The 19,686-nt window shown below is 40.7% G+C and overlaps 1 protein-coding gene across 2 annotated transcripts in view; it reads right to left on the bottom strand.

Moving 5' to 3' along the window:
* The window catches only part of AMOTL1 (angiomotin like 1), a 147,196-nt gene extending 130,045 nt beyond the window's left edge, over window positions 1-17,151 (bottom strand). The window contains exons 1-3 of one of the 2 annotated variants that reach the window (XM_053670445.1): window positions 16,935-17,151; window positions 16,028-16,094; window positions 8,953-9,030 (exon numbers count right to left, since the gene is read on the bottom strand). The gene's annotated coding sequence lies outside the window, so the exon portion shown is untranslated. The remainder of the gene's footprint in view (window positions 1-8,952; window positions 9,031-16,027; window positions 16,095-16,934) is intronic. The other variant, XM_037163451.2, reaches the window with a different exon arrangement.
* Window positions 17,152-19,686: the final 2,535 nt, after the last annotated feature.

Genomic DNA, 19,686 nt, shown 5'->3' with positions numbered 1-19,686 from the left:
TTAAGCTTGGCTGGAAGAGAAGAGTAGGACACCCTCGGTATCTACTGTGAAAAAAATACCTCTTTAAGTAAATAAAAGGACACAAAGTGCTAGAGCCATAGAGTCTTTTTCTGTCTGAAATGGCTGACGTTTAGAAAGTTGACATGATTATTCTGGGCTTCTTATTTATTTTGAAGAATTCTTAGCAGCTTTGCAGAATTGGAAAGTTTGAGTAACTTGAAGACTGTTATTTCAAATCCACTTATCCAACTGGCAGAGTATGTGTGAAGATCCTGTGGGATTTATTGATGTTAATATTTTCAGTATTCCAGTAAATAATTTATGCTACTACTCTGTAAAAAGCTGTGGCAACAGCATATTTTTAGGAAACCTAATGAAGTTATAAGATTATGCGGTTCTTTGCAGGATTCTCAGTAATGCAGGCTTTTCATTTCCAAGTTAGTCCATTGAGACCAAGCTCAGATCCACCATGAAACTTTTCCAGGCAGAGTTATTTCCTTCTTCTGCTGTGCTTCTCAGAACTTTCTATATTCCATTAAGACACTTCCTTCACATTGTATAGTAATGCTTTCTTTGCAAAGTGTTTGTCTTGTCCATTAGAAGGTGGTCTCCTCAGGACAAAGTCATATCTTATCCACTCTTTTCTCCCCACACAGTGCCTGGACAGACTTGGGGTCTGCCAATGCCTGTTGAATGAATGACACTGACATTCCTACTCAAATGAGAAACTCAAATGAGTTTATACCTCCAAACTCTTCATATAACTCAGGGTTAAATCAGCAATTATAACCAAAGATTTGTCACTATATTCTGTCATCCAGGCAGCACAATGCCCAAGTATAAATGAATGAGCAAGGAAAAAAGAATAATAAATATATATTTTTTTAAAAACTAGGTTCTCACCTGATGTGGGATCATTTCTTAACTTAGTAACCATGGACAAATCACTTCATCTTCCTGAAGCTCAGCTTTTCTAGTGTGTGAAATAGGGCTCATAAAATCCTTTATTCCATCATTAGCAGAGTTTCGTGAGCAACAAATGTCAACTGGAGAATCATCAAAACAGTGCAAAATTCATAGCACTGTTACCATTCAGCAAATTTACTTATAGATATCATGGTGACATGCCGTGTGGAAGGCAGTACAAATGTAGTGGGTAAGAGCAAGGACTCTGGGGACAGATCTAGATTTAAATCCCAGGCCCACTATTTCATAGCGATAATCTGTGGGTAAGATATATGAGGTTTCTGAGCCTATCCGTAACAAGGGATCATAGAATATGCTTTTGTGGGGTCCATGTAAGGGTTAAATGCAAAAATCTACTATAGACCCTGGCCAGTAATAAAATTCAATAAGTGGCAATAGCAGTTGTTTTTATTATCATCATTAGTAACTCTTAAAGTAGACACAGCCCTGGAAGTGACAGTCCCATCACCAAATGTCATCCCATGAGGAAACAGGACACACTGCATTAGAAAGCAGCCATTTCTCCCCCCAAAGGATGGCTCCTGGCTCAAGCACATTTCCCTGGAAAAAAGATCTATGAACAGTGGGTAAGACCGAAGCATGAAAAATTTGCTGTATGCCACTCCTAGGAAGGAAGAGGGAAAACTAGGTAGGAAAGAGTAGCAGAGGCGAAGAGGCAGCAAAAAGTTGTGTGAGGACTTGCTGAGGCAGAGCCATAAACAAGGCTGCCAGGGTGGGGGATGTTGGGAAACCACAGGAGAGGATTAAGTGGTTCTATTTGAGAAAAGGAATTGGGCTGCAGCCTATGAGGCAAAGAGACAAAGAGCCAAAATAAGATAAACTGCCACAGCTCTGATTATGAACCAAGAATAACCAAGGCTATTGACATGGGCCCCACAGCAGAGGACTGGCGTTCACATGCAGATCTTTATAGCTACACTTGTGTGGGGGGAACTATCAGAGTCACCATATAATCCAGTTGTTCAATGGAAAAATAATATGAGTGCCATGAATAATTGTAAATTTTTCTTAATTAATAAAAGGTAATGCAGGTGAAAGTAATTTTAATAATATATTTTATTTAATCTCCTATATCCAAAATAGTGTTTTGACATTTAATAAACCTACAATAAAAATTAGTAATGAGAATGTTAGATTTTTTTCACACCAGTGCTTTATTAACTGATTGATTGATTGATTGACTTCAGAGAGAGAGGAAAAGAGAGAGAAAGAGAAACGTCAGTTTGTTGTTTCATTTATTGATGCATTCGTTGGTTGCTTCTTGCATGTGTTCTGACCCGAGCTAGAACCTGCAACCTTTGGTGTGTATAGGGAATGATGCTCTAAGCAACTGAGCTAACCAGCCAGGGCCACACCAACATTTAAAAAATGCAGTGTGTATTTTCACTCACAACACATATAATTTTGTAGTAGCCATACCTCAAGTTCTCAATAACCACTTGGTGCAGAACTAATCTCAAGGGAAAATGAAGTCCATTCTCCTGACCTCCTAGGCTGTTAACACTCTTTAAAAAAAGTCCGAATTCATAGAGCCAGGAAAGACCTCTGGAGATGTTTAACATGCAAGGGACATCTATACATTCCTGACAGGTTTTCCTTTAACACCTTTGCTTGAATTTAGGCAATTTCGCACCCCATTGCAAACTATCCTCCAATTTAACACTTACAGAGGGCTGACTTGGTGTCTGGCCAAACAGTTTAATCATGGTGGATGTACTGTCCACTCTCCCATTCTAAGAGAAACTGCCTCCTGCAATCCAAAGGCAGCTTGATGCCCTGACTTCTCCCCACCACCTCCCTGGCCCAGCTGACCAAGAGTAGGCACTTGGCTCTGTGAACCATTGCATCCATTCATGTAATCACTTGGTGTGGAAAATCCCACCCATCCAGAGACAGATCATGAGGATCAGCCAATCAGACCTTCTTCTGTCAAGACTATAGAGACCAAGTCAGTCTGTGAATGGGGAGAAGTGATGGAAGAAGACTCCAAGAGCAGAAAGAGCAATAATTATATGAGTTTCCAGTCAACCCTCAGGGCTTCTGCTGGTTCCACTTCAATCTGTTTTCCAGATCAGCCTTTTGAAAGCCACTCGTTTTTAATAAAGCACTTCTCCAGATGAGAAAATTGTAAAAGGCTCCAGTGGGAAGGTGTCTAAATAATCTTGGCTCCTGGAGCTCTGTTAGAACCTTCCAACACCAGCCACATTTCTGGGCTCCTGAGGAACAGATTTTTTGCTGTTTCTGGTTTTCCATGAGATTCCTGTGTGCTTATGGTCATGACTAGTTTACAAGAACCCCTTATGGTCTGAGGGAGCCTGTGCCTTTCAGTAAAAAGGCCTGCCACAGAGATGGAAGCTTGTGCACACATTCGAGGGAAGGTCTTCATCACTCGTCTCTGGATTTGGTTTGCACTCAGTCTAATGCCCACACTTAGCCTGACAGGAAAATGATGGATTACTTTGGGTTTCATTCCTAAAAAATTATTCTCAAAAGACGTCATCACAGTGGCCCCCTGGGGACTCTTTTAAGCCTCACATCGTCTATAGCAGTGGTTCTCAAACGTGACTGCACATTAGAGCTACCTGGGGCATGTTTAAAACCTGTGGGTGCCCAGGACCTCTTCCAGACATTGGAATTAGAGCCTCTGAGGGCAGGACCCAGGCCACCTGCATTTCTTAAGAGCTCCCCAAGTAAATCGAATGTGCAGCCACAATGGAAACTGAGAAACATTGATATACAGAATATGCCCTTGTTACAGGCTTGGGCTTCTAGCAGAAAATGTATATACTATTTTTAATTACAAAAGAATTGCATATTTGTTTTTTTAAAGAATACATTCAAGATAGAGAGTGATCCACAGTAAAAAGTCTCATTCATCAGTATATATACATATGAATGTATATATATACATTCATTCATATGTATATATACACATATATACATATATATTTGTATAAGTATAGACAATTTTGGAAGGGCACACAAGAAACTACAGTAGTTTCTTACCTGTAGGGAATGAGGCTGTTGGGGATTCTATCGATGAGTATTTATTAATCAAAATGTTTTATTAATCTAAATGTTTCAAAACATTGATTAGTATCAAGAGATGGTGATTTTTTAAGAAATGGGCTTTCACACACTTTGGTAGAAAAATTAATTGACATAGCTTTTCAAATGGTAATTTGGCATATTTCCTAATATGTCCTTTGATCCATCAGTTTCACCTCTAAGTATCTACTATACCGAATACAACACATTTTGCTCCCAAGAACTCTGTTATCCTTCACCTTGATGGTACCAAAGCAATGGCGTATGTAAATGGGCAAACTTGACACTCTGGTCACCCCCTGGGCTCAAGCTCCTGCAAAAGTCACCCAATTTTAATTTTTCCTTAAATAGAATTTTAAAAAACAATAATAGTTAATATGTACTGATCACTAAACTACCTGCTACACAGTAGAAGGTAAAAGAAGACTTAAAAGAAATTGGAAAACATGGTCTTAGTTCCTACTGTTTAAGATATAGGAAAAATACTGCACAGGTATGCCTTTTAAACACTTGGAAATATGTTTGGGAGACAAACAACAAAAATATGGCCAAAGAATAAATATTCAGAATATAGATATTTGGTTTGATTTAAGTGCTCACTGAACACATGTTGGGCACCTATAGTGTGAACAATTGGAGCTCTGGGCTTGCTGGGAGCCTGTGGCTTTGGAATTGGTGACAACAGCACCACCTGTGTTCCACCAACACTAGCACTACCCCTACTAGTAACTGCTGTGTGCTCAGCACAAGGTATAATATTAGGCATTATGCTTACAGCACTCAGCAAATATCACCTCACTTAACCTCCATGAGAACTGTCTGCTTTCCCTAACAAATTCCATGTGGAAGATGGAGCAGGGTGAAAAAAGCAGGCAAGGGAGATCTTCCTGCAGAGCTTTGGGTGAATAGAGTTAGGTGGGTAGGTGATGGAGGCAGATGATGAGAGAAAAGTGTGTGAGAGAGAGAGAGAGAGAGAGAGTGTGTGTGTGTGTGTGTGTGTGTGTGTGTGTGTGTGTGTGTGTATGAAACAGATTTTGCTTTCACTGATTTAGTCATAAGGGTAAAACAAATTAGTATAGTAATCAAATCTCTTGCTCAAGCTTTTGAAATTAAAACATTTTCTTCTTTAGTGATTTAAGGCCTGAGAATATGCAAAAACAAAGGACTCCCTACTCCTCCACACCCTCTGGGAGCCTGATCTAGGCTTGCCTCTGAGTAAACAAGACTACCACTTCATTCCTGTAATCTATTGTTGCGTAACTACCGCCAAACAGATAACTCAGGTTGTTATCTCTCAGGGTTCTGTGGGCTGGCTGAGCAGTTCCCACTCTGAGCCTTTCCTACAGCTGAAAAGTCAGTGGCTGGGCTTGGAGTCCTCTGAAGGCTCTTCTCTGGAGCCTAAATGGGAATGGCTGAAAAATCTGGGGCGGGTTGGGCTTCTCTGTGTGGAGCCTCTCTACCTAGCTATCCTAGGTTTTCTCACAGCATGATGGTCTCAGAGAAATTAGCAGTCATGCCCTGGGGCTGGCCTGTTCCAACTTGTAGGAGCTGATTCTGTGTGCTTCTTTCCACCCCTACATTCAGTGCTGTTGCCTTATTACCTTGAAATCGGTCATGGTGGGAGGGAGTATTTTTACCACGAAAACAAGTAAACACTGAAAATCAGGGCTTTTTTCTTTCCCACCAGAGAACCAGGTTGCCAGCACATGAGTTTACATGGTGCTTGGCTTCCTTTAGAGCGAGTGGGCCAAGAAACCCAAGAGAAAGATGCACAGCTTCTTAGAACCTAGCCATGGGTATCACTTTCTTCTTAGTTCATGGTCAAACACATCCCCAAAGCTAGAGGAAGAGAACTACCACCCATATCCCTGGAACTATCATCCATATCCATGGAAGAGTAGCAAAGAAATTATGTAATAAAGGACATGGTGCAAAGTAGGTACTCAACAAATACTTGGTAAATGAATGAATGGGTACAATCACTAAAACACTGATCTGTATGTCCTTAAATCACTCTAAAAGTATAAAGCTTTTGGGGAGGTTTTATTTCAGCATCAGAGAGGTCGATGAATTTTAAGTCCTCAAAAATCCTAAATGTAAAAATTGCTTGATATAGATCTATTTACACTCTGTCTGTGGGTATTCACAGGTCTGTTTATTCAAGCCCTCCCTGCTTATGTACTCAGCTGGCATGGTACACATGACCATTGCAGAATTCTTGTTTTATAGTTGCTTTTATACTCTTTAGATTTGCTTTACTTCTCTAAGTAAACTGCAAATTCCTTAAGAGAGTTCTCACATATTGGGTTGGTCAAAAAGTTCATTTAGATTTTTCTGAATGATGGCTCTAGTAGTGCTTACTTGTTTTTAACTTTATTTGAAACAATTTTGTTCAATTATGTTGTGACAGCTGTCATATCAGTGTGCATTTTTTAAAAATTTACCATAATTGGTGAATTTTTGTGTTGCCAGAAAATACTTAACATTTTTGGTGTATTATGTTTTATTATTTCAAGAAAGGTAAAAATGCAACTGAAATGCAAAAAAAGAAATTTAAAAACTTGTGCAATATATGGAAAAGGTGCTGCGACTGGTTGAATGTGTCAAAAGTGGTTTGCGAGGTTTCTTGGTACTGTTGATATTTTGGCCAAATAATCCTTTGTTCTGGGGCTGCCTTGTGTATTGGAAGATGTTTAGCAGCACTCCTGGCCTCTACCCACTAGAAGCCAATAGCAGGAGATAGACGACATACTTAAAATATCCAAGTCAATATAGTTATTGGTGAAAATGAAAAATATGTCTTTTATTTTATAAAAAAATCTTAATGGACTTTTTAACCACCCCAATATTCCTTTGCCACTCCTTCTTCCTACCATGTCAAAAACAGATAATCACACATGCACATACACAGAGGTGCTTATACGATATAGAATGGTTAGAGAACATAAGCCTTGAAAGAAAAGGAAAGAAGGAAAGGAACTAAAAATTCTTAATTGCTATGTTTCAGAGCCTTCCCTAAATGTTCTCATTTAACTCTTACATTCACTGAGTGAAGTAAGCATTGTTATTTCCACTTCACAGTTTATGAAAATGTGTCTCAGGAAGGTTCAACTGCCTGGTCAAGGCCACAAGTGGAGGAACTGGGATGCAAATGTAGACCGGGATGGCTCCAAGGCCTGAGCTTTGTACGCCCTTCAGGCCATCTTCCCACTGCAACACGGCCCCCCACCATCTTCCCCCATTCTCTCTGCCTCTGTTCTTCAAGTACCTTCAAGAATCATAACAATGCTGATGTTTCTAAATCCCAGATAGGAGAACAAGTGTTTCAGATTCTGCTCTGGTAAAAAAAAAAAAAAATGTCCTTTAACAGCTTGGGAAGAAGCTTAAAATATATTAGGAAGAAAGTGAGCCTGGTGGCAGGAAGGTCTGTGATTGCCATAATTAAGGCAGAGAGAGTGGGTGGGTTAGATCAAGGTGGTGGTGGTAGAATGGAGAGGTAAAAAAATTTTTGAGGAATATTAAAAAGACAGAATCACCAGACTGGTGAATGACTGGATTGTGCATATGCTGATCAATCATTGAATCATCTGGCTGTACCGGGAAGGCAAGGCCAGAGAGAGGGAGACTGAAGGGGCAGTTTCCATAATCCTGGAAGAAAATGGTAAGTGCTTATTAAATGAGGGAACTAGCCATGGAAGTGAGAGAAGGGATGGATTTGAGAGATAATGTGGAGGCAGAGTCTGCTGGATGTGTTGCCAAACTAGATGTGGGAATGTCAGGACAGAAGAGGGGTAAGAGTAAAGCCCAGAAATCTGTTATGGACAGCCAGATGCTTCCCACTGAGCTAGGGACCCAGAAGGGGAAGCAGATTTCAGGTAAGGATGAATTCTGGTGAACCGAGTTTGAGGTGAACGTGCCAGCAAGGCGCTGGCAGTCAGCATATAATTGCATTTATAACAATACAAGCATCTCTTATCTAATGAGGTTCTTTCACCCTTCAGAGATTATGGATGGATCTACTGGATACTATGTGTAGTAGGGTTCTGTGTCAAGTAATTAAAGGATTTTTCAGTTCTCAATGTTTTCACTTCACAGTGGTTAAACTCTCTCCAAAAGGCATTTATCACCCTGTAGGCATCTCCGTCATAACCAGGACGTCTTTACTGAGCCTTCCAAAGCTAATAAGACATGTATGATTCAATCAGTGACAGTGACTCATATAACCCATTGCAAGTGGTGCAGGGAAAGTTTAGTGGTTCCGAGGACCACATGTCTACCTGCACACAAACATACAACCCCCCCCAAACTCATGCTTATTTTCTTAGCTCACAGAACAGGCACAAAGACATGTTTGCACACTTCTACCCCACATAGCAGGACAGCCATTGTTTACACAAGGTGCCTGCTTGCCTGTCTGGACAGGAAGCTGGGGCCCCTTTGTCTCCTGCTATACTCTGAGGCAGAGGGGAAGCAATTACCCCAGCGAATGAGCAAATAAAGGCTCTCAGGAGCGCTGCTTTTCTGCACATCAACTTTTGTCATGAGGCCTTGTGAGAGTTCTACATGAAACACAAAGCCAATCTTTAGGAAGGCAGAGGGGGGTAAGAGAGTCTGAACCCAAAGGGAACTACCTGTAGGTGCTTCACTGAGGTGGTTGTTATACAACTCTTAGAACAGGCGCCAAAACCAAGGTCAGATTCGGTCTCCCGGCCCACCGTGAGAATTGGCGCCCAGCTGAGTGAGGCTCTGCTCATCCAGCCTGGGGTCTGTCGGCCCACCAGGTGGATATCAGATGCCTGGGAACCAACCGACCTCCTCACCACATCGAGTGTCCAGCTTTACCCAGAGATGCCCTAAAAAGTCCCCTTCAGATCGCGCTTTCCTGAATAAAAACCCACAAGATAAGAGCTTCCTTACCTGAAAGAGGGTCCTCGTGACTGGCAGTAGAAAAAACTCCAAGTTGTAACAGAAGCGACAGAGACTCACAGGACAAATCTGTTGATTTTAAAAGAAGAAAGGTGACTTCATGCTGGGTGCTGTGGAGCTGAAGAGAGCAACGAGTGCTCGCTGCCTGAGCCAACTCTGCCTCATCAGTGATGACTCCATCCAAAGTATGCAGCCGCTGCCCAGACACGCTCAGCCTCCAGGAGGTAAATCTCTGGAATCTGACTAGCCCTGTTTTCAAAGAGCGTCAGAAAGTCCTGAAACACCAATCAACTTCATCAGCACCAAGGAGAAAAAAACTATGCCTTAGTTCCCCAAGTCATGTCATTGTCTCCCAAGAATCCAACTGTCCGGAAAACAACTTCTAGGGAAAGAAAATAGGTACTTAAGTTCCTGAGAGGTAAAAAATTTTCAGGAAGGAGGGTAGAGAAGAAGCAAAGATATTTCATGAGTGGCATTAAGAAGCTGGAAATTATCAGCTTTGCTAAGTTTTCCGAGCTAGTGGATTTACAAGCATACAAAGGTGACAAACAGGCGACAGCCTGTACTTTGCAGAGGGGGAGTTATTTAGTTGAGCAAAGGGATGAGTCACTTTGTGGAAAGAAAGTGTGATAGCCTTCTAGTGAAAACAACCAATTTTTCTTTTCTTTTTCTTTTTAAATATGATACCACTCAACCAAATTAGGGTCATTTGTAACATTAACATATCAGATCAAAGGATGCTCACACTGCATCATGAGGATTTGGGGAAAGAGGTGTTTAAGGAATTTTCTTTTTTATATATGAAAGGTGAGGCCAGAATAATCAAATTTGTAACATGGGCTCAAGTTCAGGGCAAGCTCTCCTGGAGGCCAGGCACTTCTCCTTCATCTGCTTGGGCTGCACTTTGGGCAGGTCTTCTGGCTGTGGTGCCAGAGCGAGGAATGGGAAGGGTGTGACCTCTGTTGGAAGTGGGACAGAGGGTTAGGCTTAGTAGCCCCGTGCCCTTCCCTCGACCCTCTACTTCAGGAGACTACAAGGGAGCTTTGGGTCAGCAGGCATGAGCCAGCAAGTAGGCACAAGCAACAAAATAGCTCAGCAAGTTCAATTTCTTGCTCAGATATTTTGAGGCTTTGGGATCTTCTTGTGACAAGCTTCAGTTCAGAGAAAGTGAAATAAGAAAATATCTCTTTCTGTGTAGACAGGTGTTCATGTCCAACATCACAAGGGTTTTTTGCAGTCAGAGATTTTTAAAATGTCAACAGGACGTGTAAAAGAAACTTGCAAGTCTTCTGGTCAGGGTGATAATGAGAGAATTAGAAGGGGGTGAAGTTTCATCAATGGTAAGATCAATAAAAGGCAGGAGCCATTTTTATTCGCTTCATTAAAGTCTCCTCAAAGCCCAGTACAGAGAGAGTAACACACTCCAGGCCTACGTATGCAAGAAGTAGAATCCTGGCTTCAGCTGAAGGAGCTGAACCAAAATTCCAGCTGCTACAGGGGAGGTAGGATTTTGCAATTTGAGCTCAGCCACTTTAAAGGCATGAATAAAGAAAAGTCAATACTCATAGAATTACATAATAGAATCTGGACATTCTACAACATACCTTATTCACAACAACCAGGACACACTCCAAAATTATTCAGCATACAGGAAATTATTCAACAAATCAGGAAAACATAACTCATTTTAAATAGAAGACAGAGTCAACAGAAACCAATTCTTTGATGACCTGAATGACAGAATTAGCAGACAAGAATTTTAAATAAGTTATTATAGCTATGCTCAAGTATATAAAGGGGAATAGGTTCATAATGAATGAAAATATAGAAAATTATGGCAGATAAATATAAACTATAAAAAGAACCAAATTAAAGTATAAAAACTAAAAAATAAATAGCTAAAATAAAAATTCAATCAAGGTACTTAGAAGCACAAGGGAGGTCAAAGAAGAAAAATCAGTGAATAAGTAAATCAATAGAAAGGATCCCAACTGAGAAACAGACATTGAATAAATGTACAGACTTATAGATAATACCAAAAGGTAGATATATCTGTATCTATATCATTTATATCTATTTCTAGAACTATATCTATATATCTCTATCTATATATATCTCAGAAAAGGGAGAGGAAGAATGATATAGAAATATGTTTCAATAAATAATGGGTGAAAAGTTAGTAAATTTAGTAAAAGACATATATAGACACTAAAACCTCAATAAACACCAAGAAAGATTAATATCAAAGACAAATAAAACTATTTAGTATATCCTAGTCAAAGTGCTGAAAATCAATGAAAAAGAAAAAAATCAATGACAAAGAGAAAATCAACAAACCTAATGCTGAGAGAAATTAAAGATGTAGATGAATGGAAAGAAATACCAAGGTAATCGATTGAAAGACTCAGTGTTGTTAAGATGTCAGTTCCTAAGTTGATCTAGGAATTCGGTACAATCATAATCATAATTCTAGTATGTTTTTAAATCAAAATTGACAAGCTGATTCTAAAATTTTTATAGAAATGCAAAGAACTTAGGATATTCAAGAAGTCCTGAAAAAAAGAAGTCAAGGTGGTAGACTTACACCACGTGACTTCCAGGTCTGCTTTAAAGCCACAGTAATCGAGGCAGTGTGGGGTTGACCCTAGATCAGCAAACAGAATGAGAGGGCAGAGTAAATGACCAGAAATAGACCCACACTTAAAACACATTTATTTTATTTTTGGCAAAGATGTCAAAGCAATCCAACTAGGAAAGAAAAGTCTTTTCAACAATTATGTTGAAATAACTACTACACCAAATGTCATCAGAAGGATATAAAACAACTAAAGCTCTGGTACGTGGTTGGTTGGTAGGAGTGGGAATGATATAAGAACATTGTAAAAAAAATAATTGTAAATAAATATTGAACTTTAGATAATAACATAGAAGTATTTGGGGAATCTTTAATATCGGCAACTTACTTGAAACACAATAACAAAAATAAATAAGTCACTGGATGAATAGAGGAATGGACAGAGAATCAATATGTAATAAAACAAATATAGTAAAATGTTAGTTGAAGAAACTACATGGTGAGTATATGGGTGTTCACTGCAAAATTCATTCAGTGTATCTCTAAGTTTGAAAATTATGTGATAGAATGTTGAGAACAAAAGGTAATTGAAGATTAGAGTCTAGCTGATGTATAAGGGAACAGGGAAGGCAAAAAGTCCAGAAACTGACTTTCTTTCCTTTGTTCTAACCTTGGCAATGAACCTGGGGCCTGGGACAAAGCAAATGGCCAAGTTCCTATTGCATTCCATAAGACCCACTGGCTCATGCTCTCTGCAATTGCCTTGTTTACCAGATGGGGACTCAACACATGTGTTCCAGAAATCTGAAACTGGAAGGGGGCTGCCTGCCACTATTTACTCTCTACCTAAGGAGCACCTACGTAGAGAGTTGAATTTTAGAGTCAGCTGGTCAATTTTGATTTAAAAACATACTAGAATTATGATTACGATTGTACCGAATTCCTAGATCAACTTAGGAACTGACATCTTAACAACACTGAGTCTTTCAGTCGATTACCTTGGTATTTCTTTCCATTCATCTACATCTTTAATTTCTCTCAGCATTAGGTTTGTTGATTTTCTCTTTGTCATTGATTTTTTTCTTTTTCATTGATTTTCAGCACTTTGACTAGGATATACTAAATAGTTTTATTTCTGTTTTATTTGTCTTTGATATTAATCTTTCTTGGTGTTTATTGAGGTTTTAGTGTCTATATATGTCTTTTACTAAATTTACTAACTTATCACCCATTATTTATTGAAACATATTTCTATATCATTCTTCCTCTCCCTTTTCTGAGATATATATAGATATAGATATAGAGATATAGTTATAGAAATAGATATAAATGATATAGACACAGATATATCTACCTTTTGATATTATCTATAAGTCTGTACATTTATTCAATGTCTGTTTCTCAGTTGGGGTCCTTTCTATTGATTTACTTATTCACTGATTTTTCTTCTTTGACCTCCCTTGTGCTTCTAAGTACCTGGATTAAATTTTTATTTTAGCTATTTATTTTTTAGTTTTTATACTTTAATTTGGTTCTTTTTATAGTTTATATTTATCTGCCATAATTTTCTATATTTTCATTCGTTATGAACCTATTCCCCTTTATATACTTGAGCATAGCTATAATAACTTATTTAAAATTCTTTTTTTTATAATACATTTTATTTAGTTACTTTTCAAGTACATTTTTTTAATCTATTTCTCCCATCCCACCCCCCGTCCTGTCTCCCCCCTCCCTCCAATTTCCCCTCCCCCAGTCCTCATCCCTGTGTCTTTCATACTTGTTCCTCAAAATTCCTCCCCCTTTTTCCCCTTAAATTTCCTTCCCTCTCCCCTCTGGTCACTGCCCACTTGTTCTCTATTTCAGTGCCTTTGTTTTTATTCTGTTTGCTTGTTTGTTTTATTCTTTAGCTTTCTGTCAAAGGTGAGATCATATGGTATTTGTCTTTCAATGCCTGACCTATTTCACTCAGCATAGTGCTTTCCAGTTCCATCCATGTTGTTGCAAAGGGTAGTAGCTCCTTCTTTCTCTCTGCTGCATAGAATTCCATTGTGTATATGTACCACAATTTTTTGATCCATTAGTTTACTGATGGGCACCTAGGTTGCTTCCAGCTCTTGGCTATTGTAAATTGTGCTGCTATGAACATTGTGGTGCATAGGTTCTTTGAAATTGATGTTTTAGGATTCTTGGGGTATAATCCTAGCAGTGGAATTGCTGGGTCAAAAGGCAGGTCGATTTTTATTTTTCTGAGAAAATTCCATACTGTTTTCCATAATGGTTGTATTTAAAATTCTTGTCTGCTAATTCTGTCATTCAGGTCATCAAAGAATTGGTTTCTGTTGACTCTGTCTTCTATTTAAAATGAGTTATGTTTTCCTGATTTGTTGAATAATTTCCTGTATGCTGAATAATTTTGTAGTGTGTCCTGGTTGTGAATAAGGTATGTTGTAGAATGTCCAGATTCTATTATGCACTTCTATGAGTATTGACTTTTCTTTATTCATGCCTTTAAAGTGGCTGAGCTCAAATTGCAAAATCCTACCTCCCCTGTAGCAGCTGGAATTTTAGTTCAGCTCCTTCAGCTGAAGCCAGGATTCTACTTCTTGCATATGTAGGCCAGGAGTCAGCTGGAGTTCTGGGCAGAGGTTATCCATGGAGTGTAGGGCTTCCCTCTACTCTGTACATCAAAGAGCAGGCCCTGTTCTTAAACCAAAAGCTATAAAACAGGGAACTTAGCCCATTCCAGTCTGTTCTTCCATTGGTTCATTTTGCTCTGGTCCCTGTTTTTATTTTCTCTCTACTACCTTCAACTAGTTGTTCTCGTATTTTGTCCAGAGTTTATAGCTGTTATGTACAAGAGCTATGGTCCGGCAGGAGCATGCTGGCCATCCCAGCAGGCCTCAGTCACCTTTTCAGTCCTGTAGTTTATCTCCAACAAGGTAATTCATAGTGCTTTCCTGGGATGTTAAATAGGTTTCATTTCAAGCAGCACCTAAGACTAATTGGTAATGTTGAAAAGAATACTGAGCTTCAACAGAAAAGGGTAACATAATCAATAAGCAATTATTTATCATATATTGCTTTATCGCATATGTCTGCCTTGGATATGGAATGGTCAGAGTAAGCTAGGTATTTGCAACTTCTTGTAGTTATTTACAAAGTTAATGTTAATACTAAGCAGTTCGTACCTGCTAGAACATCTTCTTGAAGTCAGAGTACTGTATTTGCTTGTTTAATGGTTATTTTTTTTCCATTAAATGTAAGCTTCATGAGAGCCGGGATTATGCTTGTGACACTTACTCTCGTGTGTCCGGTGTCCCTCACGTGGAACACAGGAGGCTCTCAGTAAATGTCCGATAACTGAATGAGAACACCATCCGATCGGGACCGCCACCCCCCGACCTGCTACCAGTTATCATTGGTGACCGACCCCTGGACAAGCAGACAATTTAGGAGTACCTGATCCAGTCTGATTTTTGTTCTAGAGTAATGTTTTAAAGTTACATAACCAATGTAGAGAAAGAAATAGAACACAGATTAGCAAAAATAAAATTAATCAAATCACCCCACATTTTACCTCTCAGATATAATAAGCATTATTGCAATTTTGTCACATACCTTTTAGTTAGTCTTTAAGTTTTTATTTCCTACCTTGGGTACATATCAGAATTATCCGCAGAGCCCTGAAAAGTTGTGATGCTCATGCCCCACCCAAGGCCAACCAAGTCATGTTCGCAGGGACTGAGACTCAGGCATTAGTATTTTTTGAAAATTCCCAAGGTGATGGCAATACAGTTAGTTGACCCTTAAACCACATGGGTTTAACTGCTCTGGTCCAATTTTACACAGATCTTTTTTTTTTCAAGAAATACACCCAGCCTTGTCCTATCCACAGGTTTCATATCCACAAATCAACCAACCGTGGATGGAAAATACTATTTTCACATTCCCAACCACAGTTTTCCAACCTCAGATTTCCAACCCTGAATCAAAACATTATTTTTACATTCCCAGCTGCATGTCAAACATACTCTTTTGAGCCCATGGTTGGTTGCATCTGCCAATGCAAAAGGCCCACAATAGAGTCAAAAGTTATGTGCATAATCTATATAATTTTATTAACCATTGTCACCCCAATAAATTCAATAAAAAAGGAAAAATTGCACATGGATTTTCCCCTGTGTGGGGTAGGTGCCCCTAACAACCAAGTTGCTGAAAGGTCAATTGTATGCAGTCCAGAGGACCTAAACTGTGTCCCAGCCAGGACTATAAGAGTTTTCTGATGTCATTTTCGGTTTCCTCCATGACACAGCCCTTGCCCTCCAGGAGAATTCAGAGAAGATAGAATTTGAAGTCATTACATATAAAATGATTAGAAGTCCAAAAACCACCAAACGTGCATAGTCAAGTACTAATCTGCATAGAAGCTGCAAGTTAAGTGTGCCAGAATAGATAGATGCACCTGAGTGCGGTCAGGGGCAGACTCACCTGGACTGCTTGCTCCTTGGTGGAGCCCTGCCAATGACATTGAGTCTCCTCCCTCCAGGAAGGTTTTCTGTCAGGTTGGAGAAAGGGGCATGGAGTGACACATTAGATCGAGAGATGATGCTGATTCTATCCCTCCCTTTTTTTTGAAAAACGTCTGCTTTATTGAGCCCCCAGGTTCCTGGCTCCTGCTCTCTCTTTGTGGTTTTAATGCTATTTTTAAATCCTATACCTGACTGCTGAATTTGAGAAGACCACCCTTGACCAGAGAATTGCTACTGAATTGTGCCATTGCTGACCCAGTGGCCAGCCTGGCTGGTGTGGAACCCAAGTGAGTTGGGCAAAAACATCTATCGGCACCATCTCTCCAGCTTGTCCCAGGGGACTCGATCTGCAACAAAGCACTGAGCCTCGTTTTTCACCCAGGTGGTACAACAGAAGCTCCCAGGATGCTGTAAAATACTTCTTCCTAGGCCCTGCCCTAGAACAGTTAACTTAGAACCTCTGGGTGATGATGCTCAAGCACTGGTATTTTTGTCAAAGTGCCCCAGGAAATTAGGATATGACCCAGGGTGAGAAATGTCAGTGAGGTAACTAGATGGCCCATCCTCCTGGGCTGTGGGTGGATTTGAAACCTCCCTTCCTGCTATTGGTGAAGGCAGCACAGAGCAAAGTGCCAGGTGTTATGTTAAATAGGTTATGGTTTGAATCCCTGCTTTGCCATTTACTGGTTGTGTGACACTGGCTAAGTTACTGGATATCTCTGTTACTCCATTTAGTTGACAGTAAAAGATGTAAAACAATAGGACCTACCACGGAGATGCAATGAGACACAAAGACACTGACTCACAGTGTGTATCTAACAAACACCCTCTCCCTTCCCTCTCTGCACCCCCCATTCCCACCCTACCTTAGCTTTCAGTAAGAGCTATGGGCTGCTCCAGCTTGGTTTTGTGCTTGTTCTCCTTGATCTGTCCATGACCGTGATATCAGCCTGGGTTTGCTGCCCTGGCCCCTGGATCTGGCATTCTGATCTTAGCTTCTGAATTTGATCTGGCTCTTCTTTCCTGCCTTGCAGGTTCTGGGCCCAGTTTCCATCACCTGTTTCTGTTGCTCAGCTCTAAGCCCCACTGGTCCAGTTTCTAAGAGTTACTGGCCCCCTGTGGCTGCAGCCCCAGCTAAAGTTTTAGCACCAGGACAGGGTGGGGCTAATTTTAGATTTGTCCTGAACTAACATCTGAGAGCAGGCTGTCTCGAGCATGCTCGGAGGCTGCCCCCAACCGGGTCCTTAAGAAGGGGTTGCATTATAGTTTTTCCTATAAGTCAGCCGGGTGACTGCTGCTCGGGCTGCCCACGGAGCAACCCAGCACCAAGGAATAAACAAGGGTCACATGAGGTAACTATGCTATTCATTTAGCTTTTGGTAAACACAAATCCACTCAAGATAGAACATCAACATACATTAATATCCTACCCACACTCTAACAATCTAGGAGGAACATAACACACAGCAGTCAATGGGGGAAAACAAACTCGAGTCCCAGGGTCTCGGTCAGCAGGTCCCGGAGACAGCACTGGTAGGCAGAGGAGCCGTCAGGATCTTGCAAGGCAGAATGTAGTGGAGTTGGATGGGCAGTGGAGCAAACAAAGTTCCTGGCCCAGCAGAGCAGAGCCTCCAGCAGCACAGCTACCAGGAGATGAGCACAACATAGAGCTGCCCCTGGTATGTGGAGCTCAGCTGTCTCAGCAGCAGACTGAGCTCTCCACTTTGTATACCTTCGAGGGTCTTATACTCCACTCTCTGAGTCCCTCCGTAAATGTTTTGAGACCCTTGATTAGTCGTTGGGGATTTCCCAGTGGGCTTATCCCAGGGAATAAACTCCACAGACACGTCCAGGTCACATGTGCCGATAGCCTGAACACTCCACCCTGCCAGACGTGTCTGGCATGACTTAGGTAGTTTCCTTCTTGAACCAGACTCTATTGCACATGCTTTAAACATGGCTTCTCGGTTGACAGCACTGATGCCATTCGGTTCAGGGCTGCTCTCCACACAGGCAAGGCCAGACAAGTCCAGTCTGCCTGCCCCCTTCATGTCTGGGTTGGAGTTTTCAGAGAAATGTGGAGGAGATTTTGCCACAGGGTTTGTGAGTCTGTGTTATGCCAGACATCCTATGTGGAAACATAATACATGAAACAAATAAGCCTCAAAATCTATTTGGATTTGAGCCTCCGGTGCTGTGCTGAGTGGGAGTAATAACAAGGTAAATCAGTTTTTGATATGCTAACACTTGTGCTAAGCTGGGAGGGGCTGTTAGCTAGCATCTATCCCAGGGACAGGACCAGGCAGGAGTGAGCAGAGTCCTGGGCCCGAGACCCTGCAGGGAAGAGGCTAATGAAGAGAAAAGATAGACGAGGCCATTGCTTTATTTGTCTTTTAGAGAAGCTGAGAGGAAACAAGATGGAGCAGTGCAGACACAGAAAGCTCTACTTGAGAGAAGCAGGGATGACACAGCAGTTCCCACGACAGCCTGGCCCGGAGTAGAGTTAGAATAACTGTTTCCAGAGAGTGGAATGAAAGGTTTCCATGGTGGGCGGGATGCCCTGTGAGAGTATCTTGTGCTTTTGAAAGGAGAGCAACCAGCTCAGAGCAAATTAAGCATCACAAGCCTGCCCAGAGACCCACAGCATCAGAAGAAATTTTTGGCTCCAGGGTAGAAGAAAATTACCACCTACAGACATAAACAAGACAAAGAAACAGTGAAAAGAGCAGGGGCTGTAGAGTGGGTCAAACTAGCTTCCTCATTCCAGCACTTAATACTCTGCAATCTTATGCAAATTAGTCAGCTACTCTGAGCCACAGTTTCTCCACACATTTATTCAACATTCACTAACTTATTTATTAAACATTCACCAACAATTTATTGGGCATGTATTTTATGGGCCAGAAACTTGAATACTATAGTGAATAATTTTCTAGCCCATGTGGATGAAAAAGGGGCCACTTACTTAACCTGACAAGCTCAGGGGCGGCTGCCTGGTGGCCTCACAGACTCAGAGACCAGAATTAAACACCTAAGACAGTCTGAAATTAAAATTTCCTAACTAAAGGTGAGACGTGGTAGGTAATCCTGTTCTAACCTGGTATCTTCCTTGACAAAGGTCAATCTTTACCTTAACTGAGCCTGTCCATTGTCTTTTTTTTTTTTTTTTTTTTGCATCTAAGATAACAGCTAACATACCTTTGCAAGGTCAGAATAACCCACTTTTGCCAAACCCTTCAGGGCACAATCTCCCAGCGGATCAGGAGATTCAGAGCCTCTCACTGTTATCCAGCTCTCCCACATACCATCTCCGTGTGCTGGAAATGTCAACTGTAGCTCTCCTGTAGCCACCGGTGTGAAAGAAGTATGTGTCCCTTCAGTTTACTTTTTATCCAGTCTCAGAGATTTCCCGCTTTGCTTTCTCTCACTTCCCTAACCTATCACCAATGGATTTCGTGTAACTCCCTTAAGTCTTCTCCTTTGATTCTAATGTATAAAATAAGGTGCCAAGCTGCCATTTTTTGTAACCCATTGATACTTTTGCCTTCCACCAGTTGTTGTCTGTTTGGCTCAAATAAATTCATAAAAATTTTCTGCAGGTTTGGATATTTCTTATGT

The sequence above is a fragment of the Artibeus jamaicensis genome, unplaced genomic scaffold (assembly GCF_021234435.1).
Source record: "Artibeus jamaicensis isolate MK-2021 breed Jamaican fruit bat unplaced genomic scaffold, CSHL_Jam_final contig_585, whole genome shotgun sequence".
In the NCBI taxonomy this organism is placed as follows: Eukaryota; Metazoa; Chordata; class Mammalia; order Chiroptera; family Phyllostomidae; genus Artibeus; species Artibeus jamaicensis.
This window is presented reverse-complemented; position numbering and strand designations above follow the sequence as displayed.